General features: G+C 37.8%; 1 pseudogene; it reads left to right on the top strand.

The window, feature by feature from the left end:
- Positions 1 to 1,584: 1,584 nt before the first annotated feature.
- LOC116753909 lies at positions 1,585 to 2,197 on the top strand (annotated as a pseudogene).
- The last annotated feature ends 5,148 nt before the right edge of the window (positions 2,198 to 7,345 follow it).

The following is a 7,345-nucleotide window of genomic DNA, read 5'->3' as shown; positions in this document are numbered from 1 at the left end:
CCTAGTAGCAATGAAGATGTTCACCAGCACCTAGATGATGGTATCTGAATGTATTTAAACATTAAAATGTCTTAGGGATTCTTGGAGAGGTGGTTAAATTCAGGACGGGGTAGGAAAACACAAGAAACGCCTGGAACATCTTGTCGTCCCAAAAGCAAATTCACTTCCTAAGACTTCTGGAGGCAGGGGAATGAGAGATATAGTTGAAACAAGAATGTCTAGGAATCAATAAATTACTCTGTGGTTAGTTATCTCATTTTCTCCATGTTTCATATAAATTTTAAAAAAATTTGACAGAAGATACATTCTAATTATTGAAGTTTAAAATCAATGAAACATCAAAAGAAAAACTAGGTATACAGGAGTTTAACAAGATTATATTTAAAAAATAAATTGACTTTAGTTTACTTATTTGTCACCGCTTACAGTTGAATATTCTAAATAGTTTTATAGTTCATGTTCAGAGAATCCCATATTTATCTGAATGCATGACAATAAGATACATTTCCATATTGTGCAAGAATAGCGCCATTAACCACATAAACATTTATAAGACCCAACAAGCCTATTACGTACATTTTCAAGTTTAACTTTCTAATTCTTCATAAACAGAAAGAATTAAAAATTGTTCTTCTGAAACAGTGTACTGCATACATATGACCATCAACCACAGCACGAAAATGTTAATTTTCTACATCTTCTGAAATATTGAGGACTATTAGAAATGAAGAAATGTTAACCCATACTTTGTGTTGTGGTATCTCCTATCTAACTACAATATTTTCCTACTTCATTGATGATTTTAATAATCTAAATATTACAAAGAATATGAATAAAAATGGCTTAAGTTTTTATTTGTTAGAATATAGATTAAAAACATGGAAAATATATCTATTCTTGTTTGAATAACAAACAGCTCTTTGGTTGTTATTAAAAGGGATTATATTCATTCTAATTTTTAAGGAATAAAGTGTTTGAGTTGGACCCTTGCATATTTTAAGCACTAAATGTTTTTATGCTTGGTACTGCTGTTACTGCTTCTAAGATATTTTAAAAAGCAAATTTTGTTCTTTCAATATACATTTAAGAGCCTGGGGTGGCCACAGACATAACTGCCTTCTTGGAGTTTTATCAGTCAAATCAATAATTAAACACCAGAGTTTATTAAAAACGTGCACTTTATCTTAAGTGTTCAGAAGTCCATGACGCTAAGTTTCTTCACTGTAAACATTCTTCGAGGGCGTGCCCCGTGCTCACTGCAGCCCGCCGCCCGCCCCTCCTCCCCACGGCGCCACCGAAGGGGAGCCCGAGACGCCACTGCAGCCTCAGCCGACAGCCTCCTGGTAAGGTAGGCGCGCAGCCTGCGGGCCCCTGAGGTGGGGAGCGCGTCCCTGGGCCAGAGACCGCCATTTTAACCGGAATGTGGCCTCCCAGGTGGGCGCTGCGGCCGCTCTGCTCTCCCACTACCTGCCCGCCGGCCCTGCCGGGCACCGGGGCGGGGTGGGGGGGGTGGGGGGGGGTGGGTGTGTGTGTCTGGTGTTGGGGCGTGGCCAGGGGCGCAAAAGGGACCTCGGAGCTCCTCCCATGGCCTGGCACGCCGCCTTTGCCCTCTGCTTCCTGATTTTACTCCACGTGCATGCTCTGAAACTGGCTTCTGGAGTTATAGTGAATGATGAAGTCATCAAAGTTGTTAATGATAGGAACGTAAGGTAATCTTCTACACAAGACAGCGAAAAAAGAAAGCTGTTCTCTTCTGTTTAGGCAATGACAGAAGATAAGTAATTGTAGAGGAGGCAAAACAGATCTTGGTGGGTGACACTGGTGATACTGTAGAGGACCCCCACGCACCTTTTGTGAAGTTGCTACCTAGGAATGATTGCTGATAATAAGATGCCACACAGAAAACAAAAGAGTCTAAGAAAGAAGACCTAGTATTTATATTCTGGGCTTCTGAAAGTGCACCTTTAAAAAGATGATTTACGCTAGCTCTATAGATGCCACTGAAAACAAATTTAGAGGTAATAACATGAGTGGCAAGAAAATGGCTTAGATGATAATAAAGGACCGTTTGACACTTGGAGAGAAAGTGAGAGGCAATGTAGTAGCTTCACTTGAAGGAAAACCCTGTAAAATCAAAGTCAAGTGCCATCTGGATCTTGAGGACCTTCCGTTACACCAGCTCAGGCAACTAGAATAGTAATAGGTTTTGGGGTTTTTTTTTTTTCCTTTCTCTTCCCACTGGGTCTAAACAACACAATGAATGAAGGAAATATCATTCATGTAAGCAGCCTATCAGAGATTGCCATTAAACTGTTACTTTTATGTAGAACGCAAGGAATGCCTTCCTGTTATATTTTAGCCCAAACAGCTAGTTATATGTCTCCCTTGTAGCAAGCACTACAATGAAGGTGACTGTCAATGTGAATAGCTTAGAATACTGAAAAGGGTTAGGCTAATTGAATGCCTTGAAAGTACTATTCACTGGTGAGATGGTAAACTTTATTCAGTATTATTTATAGTTGCACTTGATTGCAGTTTTGTGAGGCTGGAGCATTCATACACTTCACTTGCCTTGGCAAGCCTACTTTTGGTGACATGGCAGCATGGATATAACACTATGCATGGAAAGCACTTTTTTTGTGATGAGTTTAATCCCCCAACCCAAAAGGAATTCCAGTTGTGTTAACTGTGTCATCAATTTATCCTAGTACCCCTGTGTTAATTCCTGTTACCTGTGTATCTTCTTAAAATAGCTATTCTCCAAAAAACGGAGCTGGAGGAATCAGACTCCCTGACTTCAGACTATACTACAAAGCTACAGTAATCAAGACAGTATGGTACTGGCACAAAAACAGAAATATAGATCTGTGGAACAGGATAGAAAGCCCAGAGATAAACCCACACACATATGGTCACCTTATCTTTGATAAAGGAGGCAGGAATGTACAGTGGAGAAAGGACAGCCTCTTCAATAAGTGGTGATGGGAAAACTGGACAGGTACATGTAAAAGTATGAAATTAGAACACTCCCTAACACCATACACACAAAAAAGCTCAAAATGGTTTAAAAACCTAAATGTAAGGCCAGAAACTATAAAACTCTTAGAGGAAAACATAGGCAGAACACTCTATGACATAAATCACAGCAAGATCCTTTTTGACCCACCTCCTAGAGAAATGGAAATAATAACAAAAATAAACAAATGGGACCTAATGAAACTTCAAAGCTTTTGCATAGCAAAGGAAACCATACACAAGACCAAAAGACAACCCTCAGAATGGGAGAAAATATTTGCAAATGAAGCAACTGACAAAGGATTAATCTCCAAAATTTACAAGCAGCTCATGCAGCTCAATAACAAAAAAACAAACAACCCAATCCAAAAACGGGCAGAAGACCTAAATAGACATTTCTCCAAAGAAGATACACAGACTGCCAACAAACACATGAAAGAATGCTCAACATCATTAATCAGTAGAGAAATGCAAATCAAAACTACAATGGGATATCATCTCACACCGGTCAGAACAGCCATCATCAAGAAATCTACAAACAGTAAATGCTGGAGAGGGTGTGGAGAGAAGGGAACACTCTTGCACTGCTGGTGGGAATGTGAATTGGTACAGCCACTATGGAGAACAGTATGGAGGTTCCTTAAAATACTACAAATAGAACTACCATATGACCCAGCAATCCCACTACTGGGCATATACCCTGAGAAAACCATAATTCGAAAAGAGTCATGTACCAAAATGTTCATTGCAGCTCTATTTACAACAGCCAGGAGATGGAAACAACCTAAGTGTCCATCATTGGATGAATGGATAAAGAAGATGTGGCACATATATACAATGGAATATTACTCAGCCATAAAAAGAAACAAAATTGAGTTATTTGTAGTGAGGTGGATGGACCTAGAGTCTGTCATACAGAGTGAAGTAAGTCAGAAAGAGAAAGACAAATACCGTATGCTAACACATATATATATGGAATCTAAGAAAAAAAAAGTCATGAAGAACCTATGGGTAAGACAGGAATAAAGACACAGACCTACTAGAGAATGGACTTGAGGATATGGAGAGGGGGAAGGGTAAGCTGTGACAAAGTGAGAGAGTGGCATGGACATATATACACTACCAAACGTAAAATAGATAGCAGTGGGAAGCAGCCGCATAGCACAGGGAGATCAACTCGGTGCTTTGTGACCACCTAGAGGGGTGGGATAGGGAGGGTGGGAGGGAGGGAGAGGCAAGAGGGAAGAGATATGGGGACATATGTATATGTAAAACTGATTCACTTTCTTACAAAACAGAAACTAACACACCATTGTAAAGCAATTATACTCCAATAAAGATGTAAAAAAAAAATAGCTGTTGTCGAGGCCTTTTCGTTTTCTATTGAGTGTACACTGCTGAATAAGTGTAGGAGTTTTATGTTTACCATGTAAGTCTTGCAACACTGAAGATATTCTGAATATGTCATGATGGCAATTTCTGTATAAAAGAGCCTTGAATGGAACATTGATCTCGAAAACAAACTCCCCACCCTCGCAAAAATGGCCACGTTGCAATAAAAATTGTGGCACATTATAGAACGTTGCCTTATTTTCCTTGGATATTTTGCAAAATACCATGTGAAACAACTCCTAGAGTGAACCGCTAATATTAGTCTCTGCACTGGTCATTTAAGAATTTTTTTGTACAACATACATGCATGATATTTTCCAGTTTGTTGGGTTAATTTGCTTTAAAAAATATTCTATCCTGAAGCCAACTAATATAAAACATTATTGTTATAGAGGGTACTTTTACAAGCTTTAGTTTATTTCCTTATGTGTTAATATGATGATCAAGAATTATTTTTTTGCACTTTGACATAAATCCTCTTCAATATCTGATTTGTTCTCTGGATAAATTAGGGTAGTTAGTTTTAAATTCATGTTACATTTCTAAGTAGTTGAGTAGTAGAAGTAGTAGGAACCTCTTATTGTGTATTTGGTCATAATAAAAATAATTTGTAAAATGTTGTCCTTAAAAAGTTTAATAATATTTCTCATGTTTAGGAACTTTCATTTCAGCTACTATTTTTAAATATATTTCACAAATTGGAAAAAAATGATATAGTAGTCAAGCATTAGTAGTGGGATTTGGCTGTGGTCCTTATAGATAATTGGATCTGTTCAATATAAGCAGTTTGCTATTAGCCAGAGCTGTTTATGGCAAACACATGCTCTTGTTTCTTGTCATAGTTAGCCACAAATGGTAAAACTGGACTTGATTCTACTGGTATACAAAACAGGCGTGCTAATAAGCAGTGGATTGTAGCTTAGAACTTAACCCCATAGCTCTGAAGAATGCTCTTATTTGAAAACAGGAAATGAAAAATCCCCCCCTTTTTTTTAATGTATGGGGAAAATTGGGTTTAAATATTTTTCCATATTTTCAAAAGGTTTTTCAGATGAAAACAAAAATAGGAGCTAAATATCTAGGTTTCCATTTAAAATTATATGAATGGCTTGGAATCTTTTGTACTGAGAAATTTTATTTCAGGCTTCTAGCTGCCCCTGTGAATTACCTTGGACATTTTGATGGCTTTTTTGTGTGTGTGTGGTACGTGGGCCTCTCACTGTTGTGGCCTCTCCCGTTGCGGAGCACAGGCTCCGGACGCGCAGGCTCAGCAGCCATGGCTCACGGGCCTAGCCGCTCGGCGGCATGTGGGATCTTCCCGGACCCGTGTCCCCTGCATCAGCAGGCGGACTCTCAGCCACTGCGCCACCAGGGAAGCCCCTTGAAGGCTTTTTGGTAAGGTCAAACTCATAAGTAAAGCACGAGAATACTGACATACACTAAACCATATGTGTACTGATACTTGTACCATGAAAATTTTCATTATTTTCCTCATTCTTCTAAAAAATAAGGGACTCTAAGTTATGCAGTATCTTTTGTTTTTATAGCTGATTTGTCAACTTTCTGATATGCCTCTTTATATAATAATTTCAGAGAGTAAAAACTGCTTTAAAATGTGGTACTTTGATGTGTTAGGTTGACAAAACATACTAATATTAAGATCATCTTTGAAATACATCTTTGTGCATAAAGCCAAAGATAATAATTAATGGTTCATATGTTACTTGAGACTAATTTGGCATTTGAAATGATCATTTTACTTTACAATCATTTACAATGAAACAATGTTCCAGTTAGCTTTAAAGGCATACAGTGCTAATCAGTAAAATACTGACAATATTTTACTGCTAGCTTGCAAAATTATAAGTGTTTTAAAAAATAAAATACATGAAAATATTTTAAAAATTCTATGAGACAGTTACAAGTATTTCAAAATAAAATCTTGTCACAAAATATTTGATTTATACATTGAATTTCAAATTCCTAACAACTTTTTTTCACAAAGGGGTTGATTTATAAAGGTGACCATACATAATTCTTGCCACAGAGTGTCTCAGATATGACAGAGACTGATTCATCATTCCTGGACACACAATAAACGTCAGTGTCCAGTTTCTTTACAGTCCGGTGGGGGCCATGTGGCTGAGTCTACACATGCCTTAAAATCCCTGCACAGACTGTTGTTTCAGGGCCTCTCAATACAGAGGGCATTGTGCAGCGCCCTGTGCAGGACCCTGAGGAAGGCCCTGGGGGAGGACCCTGAGAAGGACCCTGAGGAAGGCCTGAAGGATGGAGAGTCACAGACTGGAATGATTTGGATGACCAAATTATGTAGAAGAAAGTCCTCAAGAGCAATCTGATGTACGTCAGACTGTTATGTGAGCAAGAAATACCCCTGCATTTCGTGCACTGCAAGATGCGGGACTGTTGGCTATAAAAAAGCTGGCAGAGATACCCTAACATGCTGGATAAATAAAATTTTATAAAAATCAGTGATTTATTTTGTATATATGTATGATTGTATTGTCTTTTAGAAGCATGCTTCTGAAATAATCTTAATCCTTACAGGAAAAAAAAGTTTGAAGGAAATATAGTGTACTCAGAAATCATTACTGTGTAGAATAAGCATGTTATCTTTGAGGTCACAACAATAGCATCAAAAATATGTGTATATAAATTTAAAAAAACTTATTTACTAGGTAGATGGATGGCTAAAATATCTAGATATGAGATACAGTATGTTTTGTGAGAGCAGGTATGCAGACCATATTATGTAACAGCCATATTATTTAATACAGTGCCAGCACATAATGTTTTAAACATCTGAATAAATAAATTAGGTAATCTTTTACATTCTTGATATTTTGCCTGCTACACTGGACAACCAAAATTCAGCTTGATTTACTAAACAGAAGATAATTCATTACAGTAGGTTAAA

Source organism: Phocoena sinus, chromosome 5 (assembly GCF_008692025.1).
Source record: "Phocoena sinus isolate mPhoSin1 chromosome 5, mPhoSin1.pri, whole genome shotgun sequence".
In the NCBI taxonomy this organism is placed as follows: Eukaryota; Metazoa; Chordata; class Mammalia; order Artiodactyla; family Phocoenidae; genus Phocoena; species Phocoena sinus.
This window is presented reverse-complemented; position numbering and strand designations above follow the sequence as displayed.